General features: G+C 43.5%; 1 long non-coding RNA gene across 3 annotated transcripts in view; it reads right to left on the bottom strand.

The window, feature by feature from the left end:
• Positions 1 to 10,242, bottom strand: part of LOC115866093 (uncharacterized) — a 126,589-nt gene extending 116,347 nt beyond the window's left edge. For all 3 annotated transcript variants that reach the window (XR_009565685.1, XR_009565684.1, XR_009565686.1), the window contains exon 1: positions 7,668 to 10,242. This is a non-coding gene — a long non-coding RNA (uncharacterized lncRNA). The remainder of the gene's footprint in view (positions 1 to 7,667) is intronic.
• Between the last annotated feature and the right edge of the window lie 5,754 nt (positions 10,243 to 15,996).

The following is a 15,996-nucleotide window of genomic DNA, read 5'->3' as shown; positions in this document are numbered from 1 at the left end:
CCCTTTTTCTGGAGTACGTAATGTACTGGGGTGAGGTAGTAAGCTCTCTTGGTAGATTATTGGCTAGGAATAAGAGTTAACTTGAAAAGGGAATGACAATGTAAAAAACAACATTTAAATACAGAAAAGGTAGGATAAAAACTTTAAAAATATATCAGAATAATGTACTACAGTATTTTTTAAAGTTCCTTTTCCTTCTCCTTTAGACATCTAATAAGTGACACAAATAAATATTTTTATTTTGGCCAAAATCAGCTCTTGGGCAATGTGCCACTCTCAGAATCAGGCCTGATATTTGAATATCTGTGTTGGATGGTGGATCTTTTATTAATTCACTGTGTGACGGGGAAAAAGTTAATAACTTCTCTTGACTTGAATTTCTTCATCTTCCATTTTTACTCTGTTATTTAACAAATGCTTCTATAGCATCTACTGTGTGCCAGCACTCTCCTAAGAGTTTTGTGAATATTAACTAAGTTAATCCTCGTTCCTACCTTCCAAGGAGGGCACTTTTTTTTTTAATTTATTTAATTTGATTTATGTTTGGCTGCATTACATCTTCGTGGCTGTGTGCGGACTTTTCTCTAGTTGTGGTCAGCGGGGGCTACTCTTTGTTGTGGTGTGTGGGCTTCTCATTGCGGTGGCTTCTCTTGTGGCAGCACACAGGCTCTAAGTGCATGGGCTCAGTAGTTGTGGCTCATGGGCTTAGTTGCTCTGCGGCATGTGGGATCTTCCCGGACCAGGGCTCAAACCCGTGTCCCCTGCATTGGCAGGTGGATTCTTAACCACCGCGCCACCAGGGAAGCCCAAGGAGGGCACTATTATCCCTACTTTACGTATGAGGAAACTGAAAACCAGAGAGGTTAAAAACTCAAAGTTCACACAGATGGTAAAGCAACAAAATCAGGATTCAAATCCCTTCTGACGGGGCTCCCCTCGTGGCGCAGTGGTTGGGAGTCTGCCTGCTGATGCAGGGAACCCGGGTTCGTGCCCCGGTCTGGGAGGATCCCACATGCCGCGGAGCAGCTGGGCCCGTGAGCCATGGCCGCTGAGCCTGCGCGTCTGGAGTCTGTGCTCCGCAACGGGAGAGACCACAACAGTGAGAGGCCCGCGTACCAAAAAAAAAAAAAAAAAAAAATCCCGGCTGACGAGCTCCAGACCCGGCTACGTTAGCCCCTGTGTTTTATGCTGGACCAAATGACATTTAACACGTCTACCATTTACTGTGTATAAAACACCCACAGCCCTGGGCGTATTCCCTCTACATGCTTCACAAATCTCTCTTTGACCCCTGAATTTTCTTTTGGAAATCCAATTTTTTTAAAAAATCATATATACTCTAGGATTTATTTTATGAAACAGGGACTCTCCTACTGCCAGGTGTTAATTTTTTAACTTCTCTGTTTTCAACTCACCTCTTCAGTACCGAATATCGTAGTCAGTGCAGTAAAAGAGAGATCATGTCTTTAAGTAGCTCAATAAAATGGCGACTTTGGGTCCATAGCCTCTAATATACCAATCCTGCCCAGCCCCTATCTAATTCAGTTAGCTGCTGGCTTTCTGGCTAGGTCAAGTACAAAAAACCAGTTCACCTCTTTAATATGTCAGTAGAGAGACAGAATCATTTTCACATTTTTTTTTTACCCATAGAATGTTCTATACATAAATACAAAATGGAACTTTGATACTTTCTGAATTTACTAACTTTCAAAAACGTTGGGGATTAAAAATCTCAATTAGAGAATAAGCTTCCTAGATTTGAGTGAGCAAACAGCCTTTTTCCCTTTGTACTTACAGTAAAGGCTGACTGGTCCACGAACACAATAACGGCCAACCAATCAGGTTTTGGGGGGACTGAGCCTCCAAAAGCGAGCTCAGCTTCAGGCCTGACCACCACGAGCAGGGTCTGGGCGAGAGTAGAGACAGAGGCCGCCACACCATCTCTAAATACTTAAAAGGTACAAATAAAGCCAGCATGTTGTTAAAGAAACTAAATTCTACTCTCTTACCTTGACAAATCCTCCTTCCCAAGACCAGAACGGAACGCGGGGTTCTTCCCTGCTCTGGGTTTCTACGCCAGAACGTGGCGGCAGTACGGGCAGCAGCCTCTGGCCTGACCAGCTCCTCTGCTCACCCCCAGTGCTTTCTTGCGTTAGGAAAGGCGTCTCCCACGTGTGGATACTCCAGCCCATCTTGTTACCCAACCAAACTTGGGTCCTCTCACGCACGCGCAGTAAAGCCAAGTTACTGACACCTGGTTGCAGTAAAGGACTATGCAGCGTTTACTGCAGGGCACCAAGCAAGGAGCCCAGGACAACTAGTGCTCAAAACACTCAACTCCTCCGTGGGTTTCAGCAAAGTATTTTTAAAGGCCAGGTGAGGGAGGGGCGTCCCAGGGTACGTGATCGGCTCATGCACAATTCTCTGATTGGTTGATGGTAAGGTAACAGGTGTCACAGGGGTTAACTGATCAATCCTTAGGCCCTAGTAGGCGTGAGGGCTACGTGCTCCTGGTCATCAAGCAGTTAATTGCTTCCATTTGGTGGGGGTTTTCTCATCTGTAAAACAACTCAGGAAATGTGCATCAGATACTGTTATCTGGGCACTTGAGAGAGGAGATTCAGCAGAGGGTATGGGGGAGGGGTCTCTCCCTGGAAGGCCCCACAGGGTCCTGCTCGATTACAGCCTGAGGCTGCCCCCCCAGTAGCCTCCCCTGCGTACCTCTCAGGCCTAGGAGTGCATACGCTGGCAGCATCCTTCATCCTCAGCCCAGGATGTTTACACAGAGATGCTTATGCAGGAATTCAGGATTCCAGGAAGCAAGCTCTAGGAGCGAGGGGAAGCGCAGGCTCTGGATGGACGAGTCCCCTTGACGCACTGACTGTGCCCTGTGGGGAGTGCTGTGACAGGGCCTGACAGCGGAGGGGCAGAGCAGGGCCCTCTGAAGTGCAGCTCTCAAAAGCATGGTGCCCAGGGCAGAGGCCCCTCTTGCCGACCTAAAGGCTGTGTTTCTCTGGTATGTCCTCGGTCATCTGCTATGTTTTGCAATGATGTGGTAGGAAATTAATCTTCCACAATTCTACCTTTGACCCTCCTAGACGGAAAGACCCTGTGTCTCCCCGTTTTGTTAAAATTAAATTAAACCTATGCTTGCACATATTCCACAATTTGACTTTGTAATGTAGAATTCTGAAAGAATGAGGGCAGTCTCATGGGGAACAGCTGAGGAAGACCTGGAGCCCTCACCTGAACAGCTTGATCATTCAGTGAGTTCTACTGGTTGTTTCTGCTCCACACCAAACTGAAAGCTGGGGGGGGGGCCTTCTTAGACCTTAAAAAAAGGGGGAAATTTAATGTGAGTTCCATTACAATAAGCAAATGTGGACATGGTAAGAGAGGGCAGTCTGCTAGGATCTATTAGAGCAGGGGTCCCCAACCCCCAGGCCACGGACCAGTACCAGTCTGTTGCCTGTTAGAAACCGGGCCGCACAGCAGGAGGGGTGAGTGGCTGGCAAGTGAGAAGCTTCATCTGTATTTACAGCCGCTCCCCATCGCTCTCATTACCACCTGAGCTCCGCCTCCTGTCAGATCAGAGGCGGCATTAGATTCTCACAGGAGCGGGAACCCTACTGTGAACTGCACATGGGAGGGATCTACGTTGCGTGTTCCTCATGAAAATCCAATGCCTGGTGATCTGAGGTGGAGCTGAGGCGGTGATGCCGGCGCTGGGGAACGGCTGCAAATACAGATCATCATTAGCAGAGAGGTTTCACTGCACAGAGACCATAATAAGTCTATTGCTTTGTATAATTATTTCATTATATATTACAATGTAATAATAATAGAAATAAAGTGCACAATAAATGTTATGTGCTTGAATCATCCAGAAACCATCCCCGCCCCACCCCACTCCAGTCCGTGGAAAAATTGTCTTCCATGAAACCAGTCCCTGGTGCCGAAAAGGTTAGGGACTGCTGTATTGGAGAACCCAGATTGATGGAGGGCCGGCTGAGTTCAAGGAGGATGGCACCTTTGGTTGATATGGTGATGATGGTGGTGACGGTGATGATGATGATGATAACATTAATATATACTGAGTACCAAGTGGGAGCCAAGCACTGTGCTAATACATTATATATACTTAATAAAATGTCATATAATTATATATTATATAACATACACATTTCATTTATATAAAAATAATATATAATTATAATATAAATAAAAATGTATAAATCAATTATAATTTACATTATTTATATATAGATAATATGTATATGTCATATAATATATAAATGTAATTTAATACTCACAGCAACCCTTTGAAGAAGTGAAGCTCAAAATGGTTGAATAACTTGGCTTAGAGTAGTGTTGCTAGTTAAGTGGCAACACAGATTACAATCCAGGTTTGTCTAATTACAAAACCTAAACTTTTAACTTGTCTGTTATAACCAACTAGTACTTTATAAAAATAGGCGAATTGGCGGCAATCCAGCCCAAGATAGACCCAGCCACAACGACCTAATGATCTTTTTATCTAATATCTAATGAAAGCTTTAGGCATATGCTGAACTGAACGGAAGAAAGATGGCCCGAGGGAGAAGCCACCTAGAAAGCGCCATGTGTATATGGACCAAAGATTTGAGAATTTCCTCATCCTGGGGGGTCAGGGCCAAGCATAATTTAAGAGGCAGGCCTCGTGCTGCTACTGATGGAAATGTTATGGACCAGAGCTGGTGACCAGAAGCTGAGTCTATGAAACTTAGCAGATTTGGGAAGCAGAGAGAATGTCCTTATTCTTAGGAACTACACCAGTATAGATTGTAAAGAAGCTTGGTCTAAGGTTCAGTTAAGAGAGGATTGGATAAAACTCACCCACAAGACTGTATTCGAGAGATGGATTCATGAAGGGGTCTTGAGAGGGCAATCCTTAACTCATTTCTGTTTTTATAACATAAACGACCAATCCCTTTAAGCGTTCTTGTGACTCTTTAACTCCCTACCTTTGCTTCCCATAATCATTTCCCTGAAATTGCATGCAGAAGAATGACTTGAAAAACGAAGAGATTTGGTTTTTTGTTCTGAGAAAAAAAATTAGGAGTCAGAAGGAAGTGGAAAAGGGAAAAAAACAATTGGGAAAAGGAGGGGAGGAAAGGGAAGAGGCAGAGAAGAACCCAAGTAAAAGAACAGCTGGTGATTGTTCAAGAGGCAAAGGGTTACTTTTTAAGGGTCTGCAGGTAAAAGAAGGGAAAGCTGGTCCAAGAATGGGGATGGACCCTGGGAATTAATTATGTACATGCCCTGAAACCTCCTCCATCCCAATACTGATGCTGAGTTACTAGTGGTCCCCAGGCTCAGTGGATGAAGGCTCACCTGGACGATGGGGATTGAGGTTGCAAAGGGCTTCTTTCGCTCCACCATTAATGGGGGATTTGTACCTTTAAAACATCGGATCATAAGAGTTTGCAGGCAGTCACTCATCACGTTAAAGAAATAATTAATGCCACATAAGAAAAAACAGTACGTTGTTTTCAAAATTCTATCTTCATCACATATAAATTTTACTTAGGAAAGCACTATAAACAAATGTTGAATTCTAGTTAAACACTTCAGCAGGTATCTCCTTAGGGGTAAAGTATACTGATGCCTGCAACTTACTTGGAAATGCATCAAAACAATAAGATGGATTGATGGATAAACAGAAGGGTAGATAGTTGGATATACTTGTGATGAAGCCAGTACAGGAAAATGGTATTTACAGAGTCTGGAGGGTCGGTATCTGGGTGTTTACAACTTTTCAGCTTTTCTGTATGTTTGAAATTTTTCATAGTAAAATGTTGGAAAGATTCTCTTACTAGAGAGAAGAGGCTCTTTAAAAAGACAATGCACAGACACAGTACACAGACACAAGATTTTCAATCTTTTTGATCATGCTATTTTTTTGTAAAAAGCCTCACTGAATAATGTGAGTGCTTTTCTTTGATCTTCACCTGTTTCTTTTGTCTCACCTGCCTTTTTCTCTTTGGCAGCCTAGGATAGCACAAATATTGGTACTTGGTAAAAGCATGTTTCATCACTACGCTCCTAAAACTTAGAAAAAACTATACTCTGCCATTGTCCTTGTAGCATATGTTAATTAGAGAAATCTCATATCAACTAGGAATATTCTATTTGACTATATGTGAAATGCATCTGTTCACCAAAGTATCTGTATTGCAGAAAAGACTGCAATTATTAAGTGATAAAGTTTGCACATCCTATCTTAAAATACGAGGCATTCTTGCGGATTCTATGAGTGTGGTTCAGGGTTTTACATTTTAAATCACTCCTGCTAACTGTAGCTGATGCTCTGTAGTGATTGGGGGTTGGGGGTTAGGAGTTAGGAGGGAGGGGGTAACTTTTTACCTGTCTTTCTCACGCTCATCAAAAAAAAAAAAAGGTACAAAATAGTGTTAAGCCATGACAGTATCTGACATTCACCCAAATTAATCCCTACTTTACAGCTGATTCTTTAATTTTTTCAAATTACTTGCAATTGTAAAGTTATCCTGGTAGTCTTTTTCAACTGTTATGCTTATCTAGAGCATTATAAGTCAGACATATCCATAGTGAAAAAAGTTGTCAACAATGGATTAGAAATTATCTAAAGAACTTATTTTATACTACCATGATCATTTACATTCAATGACTTAAACATAGTTTGAAAAGAGAATTTAATTTTAGAGAAATCCTGGAGTTCAAGGTTTTTCAGTTAGCAGCTCTAAATGCTGAATCTTTTCTTTTTTGTGGCAAAACAAGGGAATTTCAATATCATCAATATCATCAAGCACGAACACATGATAGCACTGGAGGCACTTGCATCCTAACAAAATAAAACAAACCTCTCATTTTCCAAGAATATGAAGTACAAATACTTGAATCATAAAACTATCAGTTTCAAATTTGCTATTTTATCAAGTGAATACAATTAGTTTCTCATTCCCCAAAAAGTAACAAAAATCTGACTTCCAATTATTCCTAGAGAATTTTAGGATACCTGTTACTACTTAAATATCAGACTTGTAAACCAGTTTGCTCAATCAATGATTAATTACCCTGCTCCAATTTTGACTATTGGAGAGCTTTAAAATGCCAGGAATTTAAAACCTTGTGCAGAATATCAAGACTATGTTTCTTTCTCCCCCGCCCCCCCTCCCCCCCCCACAAAAGAAAACACTTTGGCACCTAGGCAGTGTGGGTTTGTGAAAAGCCCTTTGTCACTAAGAGCCAAGCTTCTTCCTCGAAAGATAAGAATAGGTTCAGTATTAGAAATGTGAGCTATCTCACAAAACAACATGGTAACAGAATTGATCTCTAGTGAATTGCTGCTGTTTTTAAACAAATTATTTACAGTGTAAAACTGTTTCCCCCTTTCCTTTGGAAAGCCTTAAAACTTTGTATGTATTCAGACAAAGGGAAAAAAAAAACTATATTTAAATCACCTTTTAAAAATACCATGTTTCATTTGTATTTAGAAAAAACACAGGAAAAAAAGTTGTTTATTATCTCAAGGTTAGTGAGAATAACAATAAGTGGAAAGAAAAGTATAACATAAAAAACATATACCCACTGAAACCAGACAACAAGGAACATCGTCGACTATAGAAATGATTCGAAATACAACTTACCTCCTTCTGCCAAAGGTGTTTGCAGGGGTGCAGGAAGAGGTAAAGCTGGGATAATGGATTAAGAAATATACCAGAGCTCAGGGTCTTCAGCAAACAACTCGCAACATTAGACAGGTATGTTTCAACCCTACCTTCCTCCGCAGAGATTGTCATTCCTCGGAAACCCTACCTAGAGTCAAACTTAAATCACTTGACTAGCAGAAGCCCACATACTGTCTGCTACTGAGGGTGAAATTCCACAAGTGCCTGTGCCTATCAAATGATTACAGTCTGTTCTCCACGGAGGCTTGAAGAGCCATGCCACTCTCTCAGGTGGCACAGTGACCCCCGAGACAAAACCTGCAACACTTATTTGGGTGAGACTTCTACTTGGAGAGCGAGCAGACACAAACACAACCAAAGTCTAGGACCAAAGCTTCCTATACTCACTCAGGCACACATGCTCTCACTAAGGGCTGCACAGAGTTATTACTGGATGTCTCTTGAGCTTCTTCTCAATCTGAAACGTTTTTGGTTTTGTTTTAAACACATCACACCAGGATTATAATTCCCTGAAAGGCTCTCTAACCTGAAAGCAGAAAGGAGTTTCAAAAAAGAAACAAAGATGAACACTTCATCTTGGCTGCATTTTTAAACTCCTCCTAGAACAGAATCTTCCCTCCCTTCTGGTAAACACATGCTTGTATACATTAAAATTAAAAGGGTGGATAAATTAAGAAGTCTGTGCTCTCCTGTATCCAAGAATCAACCCCAAATATACAACACACTCACCAATTCCCAAAATGGACATTTGGGGTATAGGCAATGGAAACACATACACACACACACACACACACACACACACACACAAATGCAAACCCAACGAAAGAGACGTTGTAACCTAGGAGAATGTTCTTTGCTTTGGGAGTTAAGGTATCACACACACTGCCTCACTTTTGTTTCGGTGCAAGAGAGATCCAGGGTGCCCGGCAGGGTGACATACAATGGGCGTTAAAAGCACACAGTCTTAGCAAATTAGGTAAATTAGAGATCATTTGACGGTATTCTACTGTTGCTATTGTAATCACAGTAATTTTCACTGGTAATGGTGCTTCGTGATGAAGTGCAGTTCTCACAGGATAATTGTGAAAGATACCGAAAGATTCAGGGATGCAGCATCTGGTTTTAAAAGCTCTTCAGATTCAAACTGGCATTTTACTTTATCTTGAAAATTTATTAGAGATTCAGATCATGCCGGTTTAAATGGAAAGGTGAAAGCAGGGTAATTTCAATCTATGAATTATTCAATCTCAGCCTGGCGAAATTGCCATCCAGGAACTGATGCTCTGACAGTCCTGCCACAGAGCCTCCATTACGCTTGTCATTTTTATTTCTTTATCTACGATCTCCTTCTCAGTTACCCAGCTTGTCTCTTAGGGCTCGGCTTCACAAACCAAAGTATTTCAAATTGGCAATAACCTAAATGTGCAGCTGTCTCAAATCGCTGTCTCCACAGGCTGCCTTTTTTTCCAAATCATTTTTAAAAAGGCACACATCCATGATGATATCTGTTAGGCTCCTCGATTAGACGAATTAAAACACACTCACAAACACACGCGCGCACACACACAGAGGAGGGCATCATTGCGGAGGAGAACGGTTATGTTCCGCTAACATCACAAGAGAAGATAAAGTGATGCCTTCTGCTTCCTTCTTTGTTGTCAGTGTGACCCATCCTAGTTGAATAACATCACGCAGGAAGGAGCCAGCACTAAACAGTCTTGCCTGGCACCCTGATTTCCAACCAGCGCAGACGAAGACTGTGGAAGGCAGACTAATCCAGGCAACTGTACACTTAGCGCGCACGATTATTTAGGAAAATGAGAAGAAGCCATCGGAGGACCGCAATTAAACTGTCAATCTCCCAGGCTCCACCTGCACCCAGACTGCAGTCGCAACGATTCTCCACTTGATGGCTGGCTGTGTCACTGCTAGTCGACAGCTGTCCCCGCATCCAGAGAGGACCGGGATGGATTTAGGTCAGTGAGCCTGGTTTCTCCTTTCAACCGTGTTCTAACTGAGGAGCGGGAATCTGCGCCAGCCCCCGTGACCAGCCCGAACTGGGAGCTGGGAGGGTCACACAGCATCAGTTCGGTGGAGTCTGCCTGCCCAGGCCCCAGCCAGGCAAACGGCATCAGCATCTCCTTTGTCCTAGCCTTTACTCCTGCAGGTAGAGCGGCGCGGCGTGAGAAGCCCGCACGCTATTCCCACAAGTGCTGGGGACCCAGCCGCGCTCCACCAGGGGCAGGCTGGCCACCAGGCTCCAGGCAGTACCTGCTCTGCTGGAAATGCACGCTGCCAAGTGTGAAGCCATTGTGTGCATTCAGACTGCTTCTCTGCTCCTGGCTACACAAGGTAAATACTCCTCACGGAAGAAATGCTAGGTAGCAGCAGGAAAAGAACACTTTCAAACTGTCGCTTTTTGCCTAGCTGTATGCTTTGTGATGAGGAAACGGCAGGAACCAGGGCTGGGGCAGTGCGATGATGCAGAAAGCAGCAGCGATGACACAGCAGTCAGCTGACTCGCAGGGTGTGATCGTTCCATGTCCTCTACAGAACCGGGCCAGTTTCTAAGGTGGCACCAGTCAGACGACCTTGACTGTGAAGCGGAGTTGCAGGAGGGCAGCCTTTCTCCGTCCACACCTGGCAGTGCTACCCCACACCTGGCAGGGACACCTCACATTGAGTGTCTCTCAGGCAGAGTTTTTAACTCACAGCCTTCGGGACTTAACTGTTTCTGTCCTGCTTGCTAAGAAGGCAGGTGATTCTTGGCGTGACCGTCCCCATGCAGAAACAGGTGAAAACCTTCACCATCCTTATTGTCTGGGTTAGTTTCGGCATCAAAAGAAGAACTGGTGGGAGAGCTCTCCCCTGCATTTTGGTTTTAAAAAACACACTGCTTTCTTTTAGCAGGTAGAAATTGCCTTCAGCTACTTGTATGCTGTAATTAACTTGTAAATTGTACCTAACGGAAGGGCAAGAGCGATCGGAAAAAACTCGAAGATAAATGAGTCCAGCAGTAGCCTTAAATCATGGTCCGGCTGCTCTAAAGCTGTGTGCAGGCTCTACTGCAAAAGGCAGGTTGTGCATTCCAATTAATCTGACAATGGAGCAAGAGCCTTATATGGTATCACCCCAGTGATTTGAGGAATGCTAATAAGAAAGCATTCATTGCCAGCCATTTGTTTAATGACTGTAATCATACAGAATTAATTTTTGTTGCAGTGTTTAACAGGAAGTCAATTATAAATTTGTGCTAAAAGCATAACAATACTAGTATCGGCACGGCACCTTCCTCTGAGGCGACATCCCTCAGAAAGTGCTAAGTGCTCTACAGGGCAAGCCATGCCCAGCCTCTCTGGGCAGAGGTGCTTCTTGCTCTGAGCCAGAAGGACACATGTATCGATGTATCATGCAGGTGGCATAGAGAGAAGCACCACCTTGACCAATGCCAGTTGTTTTGTAAGGATCCAGTGATTTTTCTCCCCATGTGCCCCTTATGAATTTTATTTTTCTATTCGCTTCTTATTTGGTTCTCTTGACATGAATCCCACTTGAAAGAGGAAGTTTTTCCATAGCCAACAGAAAGGTCAAAACTGGATGGAAGAGTATCCTCAGGTCGTTAGGGAACTACTAAGAGTCGTAAGTGACATTTAAGTAAAGCAGCGATTCTACTTTGAGGCGGTCGGTGGGTGCAGGCCCATGCTGAAGGATGCCACCTGGAGAGACCCAAACAGACGCTTTCTCTTCCTGTACCCTTTTTCAGCTCTCAGTCAAGAATCCAAATCTCATAAATTCACCTTGCTGCCTTCTTTCAAAACCTGCTCTCAGGAAATGAGCCCCCGGGTGGTACAAATAACCAATAAGTTTTCGTGTAATTCCTCAGAGGCACTTATGTCTTTGAAGAATGCAAGACTTCTAGAAAAGCCATGGCTATCTAATGGGATTTCAAGCACCAACGCTCCAGGTGGGAAATCATTTCTGTGGGGCAAGGAGGCCTGCCAGGGAGTCTGCATCTCCATCATATGGCAGGTCTGTGCCTGTGGTGCCAGTGGAGCAGGGAAGGCTTGGTCTGGAACCCACTAAACCCAGCGTGTGCCCTGAATATGTATGGTCAGTGTGGGTCATGGGGGCAGGAGACACTCGGGCAACACCTCTCCCCCCTCAAGGGCATCCCATCATTCCTTGTGATCTCTCTCAGGTCCTTGCCCACCAAGGAAAAGTGGCCCACGCATTTGTATTTTTAAAAAGCTCCCCGCCACCCCTGCCATCAGGTCATTAATTCTACTGTGTATCCAACATGGAGAACTACTGATTAAATAATGCAATGTATTCCTTTATGCACATGTGAATTTTGTTTGGAAATTCAAATACACAATATATATTTTAGTTGAATATGAGAATTACCCAATAAAAATGAGTCCTTAAATGTGTCTATCTTTACTGTTAAAATTCTGTACAAATCAATAGAAACTAACTTTAATCGAGGACATCTACGCAGCTGCGATATACCCATAGGTCCTCTGTAATTGTCTGGCCACCTGTGGAGGTCACACCCTCCCACAGCAGCTTGTTCCTTCCTCTCTTTCAGCACCTTGCATTGTGATTTTTTGCTCACCTAGTGTCTTCCTCCGTGGACTTAGCTCTTCAACGGCAGAGGCAGGGGACATTTGTTTTAATGGCCCCAGTGCCTTCACTCTGCCTGGCAAGTGGTATGTCCTCAGTATTTGTGAAAGGAATGAGGGAATGCTAAAGGATGTCTTCCTGTTAGAGAAGATAGTTCAGCGATACCCAAGTTTCCAACACAAGAAGATCAAGCTTTTCCTTCACTGTAGATTATCCTGAAAGAACATGCTTCCCAATGACTGAAAGAATGTTCATTCTCAACTATAAATATTGACTCAAAGCCAGTATTTATAGTTGGCTTTGAGGAAAGATTAAAAAAGGGGGGGTGGGGGCAGTGTATGTGGAAAAATGGATGACACGCTTTATGAAAGTCAATCAAAATCCCATTAGTATTTAATGGCTAATAAATTTCAGTTCAATTTAGATATTCAGAAAAGTAAGGCACATATTTTATTTTCCTTTTCATTTTGGGGAGTGAGGCCAGTGAAGTCGTGGCTCCTCATGCCTTTGCTAGAAATCTGCCCTCTCCCAGCACAGATGAGGGAAAAAAACTCTGTTCCTAAGGCCTCTGGAACTCTCCATTTGGATATGTGCTTTTTTTTTTTTTTTTTTTTTTTTTTTTTTGCCATGCCCTCTCCAGTAGTCTTGTAAAGTTTATGGATCATTTCTCAAGGATGCTTTTATATGCATATACAATATAATAAATGGGATTACAAAGAAAACTAATTGTCCTAGGTATCCTAACTGAAGAACTTTTGCCTTAGAAAATCAAAATACTTCCAAGGTAAAATTGCAAAGTGACTTTGATTGTCTTTCCTCCAACAATCACCCAATAAGAAAGCAAAGATCAAGAAGAACCTAGACAATGGGAATTCCTTAGCGGTCCAGTGGTTAGGACTCTGTGCTTCCTTTGCAGGGGGCACGGGTTTGATCCCTGGTCGGGGAACTAAGATCCCGCAAGCTGTTCGGTGCAGCCAAAAAAAAAAAAAAAAAAAAAAAAAAGAGCCTAGACAAGATAAAGGTGGAGGGAGGGAAACAGATGATTGTATTTATTAAATTTCATGAAACTTAATTTCTTCTCAAAAGTGACCTTTTCAGTGACTAGCATATTCCTCATTTTCACGTTAAAAAAAGACTATACTTTCCAAACTGTCAAGTCCCATTATAGAGACCCTTCCTGAGGCTTAAAAAAAAGTGAAGGCAGTGGCTTCTATGTTTTGTTTTATAGATGAGGGAGGGCACTGAAATTCAAAAAAGATTGAGTCTTGCTACAGCAGCACGTAAGTAAAGAGACAGCCCAGGCCCCAACTCTCCTAAACCTACAGCAAACGCTCTCCTATTACATACTGATATTTAGTCAGTGATGTGCAGGGATTTTAAAAACTGGGTACTTGAAATTAGCCACACTGGGAATATTTACACCATGGAAACGGACAAATACTAAAAATTTAGGGTTGTTGCTTTTTTCTGGAGAGCTGGTTGACATGCTGCAATATATTTAATAATGCCAACTTGTAATCATATGTTCCTTTATTTCAACCCCAGAATCCAAAATGCTTAAGAATATAAACCACAATGGTTAAGCATGAAGCTCTCAGGTTAGACGGCCTACCTTTGAATCCTGTACCACTTATTATCTGTGGGACCTTGGGCAAGTTCACTCCCCTGAAACTCAACTTCCTCTTCTATAAAACAGGGCTCAGGGCTTCCCTGGTGGCACAGTGGTTGAGAGTCCGCCTGCCGATGCAGGGGACACGGGTTCGTGCCCCGGTCCGGGAAGATCCCACATACCGCGGAGCGGCTGGGCCCGTGAGCCATGGCCGCTGAGCCTGCGCGTCCGGAGCCTGTGCTCCGCAATGGGAGAGGCCACAACAGTGAGAGGCCCGCGTACTGCAAAAAACAACAACAACCACCAAAAAAAAAAAAAACAGGGCTCATAATATTGTGTGCCTCACAGGTTGTTTTGTATATGCATAGAGTGGTGCATATAAGCCGCTTAGCATGGATTCTCACACAGGCTAAGCTCCCAGTGGCTGTTAGCCATGAATATTTTCCCCTTCTCCCTCCTCCTACTTTTTCTTATTCAATTGATCATCATGGCAGATTGACATTGTTTGCCCTGAAAAAAATGATGAGATTTTTAAGGGATTACAGGCAGAAAACAAAACCAAAAAAACCATATACAACCAACTTAGGATTCTGGAGAATGGAGGGTTCCCCTGTGGTTCCTGACTCTTGTGGGTAATAGAGGTTTGAAGGGCTGGTGTTATTTTTGCATCAGTTGTAGAATCTAAGAAAGTATGACAATTCAACAGAGAAATTATTGATGGATGTAGTTTCAGCATGATTTAGAGATTTTAGAGAAGACAAATTAAAACTATATGCTGTATTAGGGATCACTGTACACAACACATGCAATCAATCAGGCCTCTTGCACCTATAGTCCTATACCCTCATGAATGCATTTTCACTTGTAGAGTCTAATGGCCAATTTGCACACCTGCTGAAACATACCGTATTTTTCAGAATTAAGAACTCCTCTGTTAACGAGACTGAGCTTTGAGGGAAGACCCTTTGCCTGGAGGCCAGGGAAGACTTAGTTCTCAGAGGCCCAGGAGTTGGAACATCAAGTCAGCTCTATCCAGAGTGTTACAAGCCAGGGAGACACTCCTCTCCCCACTCTCCCCGTGTTGGCATTGGCAGGTCCTTGGAATGGGTGTCACAGGTCTGTCCCATCCTTGGGCCTCTCTGCAGTCAGTGTCACTGAACACAGGACCACTATTATAGGGAGAGGGTGGAGAAGCAGTTGAGAAGAGGTGGGGGCAGAACCCTGCTTACTTCCACCCATCCCAGCCCAACCACAAAAGAGCAAAAAGGGGATAAAGTTATCACCAGGGTACCCTAAGCGCTAATAAAATCCCAAGGGAATACAGAACAAATTTGTGCAGTTCTTACAGATTATCACAGGTAGTAAGTTCTGTCAATTCAGAGAAAGGACAGGTCACCAGGTGCTCCCTGCTCTGCCTGCTTCCACGGGTTGTGGGTCTCCTAGCCCACCCACTTAGTGCTTGTTCATTTTTTTTTTTTTTTTTTTTTTTGCGGTATGTGGGCTTCTCACTGTTGTGGCCTCTCCCACTGTGGGGCACAGGCTCCGGACGCGCAGGCTCAACGGCCATGGCTCACGGGCCCAGCCGCTCCGCGGCACGTGGGATCTTCCCGGACCGGGGCACGAACCCGTGTCCCCTGCATCGGCAGGCGGACTCCCAACCACTGCACCACCAGGGAAGCCCCAGTGCTTGTTCATTTTTAAAGCTGAAGTTCCACTCCCAGAAAATGGCATCCGATGTGACAACAGACACTCTCCAAATAGCCAGGCTGTGGCCCAAGAGACGTCAGCCTACCAGCTGCTAAAGAAAAAGGTGTTTTAACCCAAACGCCAATTCTGTCTAATAATGGAACTGCAAAAAGAAGAATAAAAGCAATTCCCATTTACTGAGTGTCTACAGTGTGCCCTGTGCACATGACCATCTTCCCAATCATAAGTACAATAACAGAGACACATACGGGGCCTTCTATGGCCAGAGTTCCAAATGTTTTACATATAACAACTCATTTAATACCTCCAGCAGCACTTTAAGAAAGATATTATTATTCCTACAACCAC

The sequence above is a fragment of the Globicephala melas genome, chromosome 11 (assembly GCF_963455315.2).
Source record: "Globicephala melas chromosome 11, mGloMel1.2, whole genome shotgun sequence".
NCBI classification, from domain to species: domain Eukaryota; kingdom Metazoa; phylum Chordata; class Mammalia; order Artiodactyla; family Delphinidae; genus Globicephala; species Globicephala melas.
The sequence above is the reverse complement of the archived record's forward strand: the minus strand, read 5'-3'. Positions and strand labels throughout refer to the sequence as shown.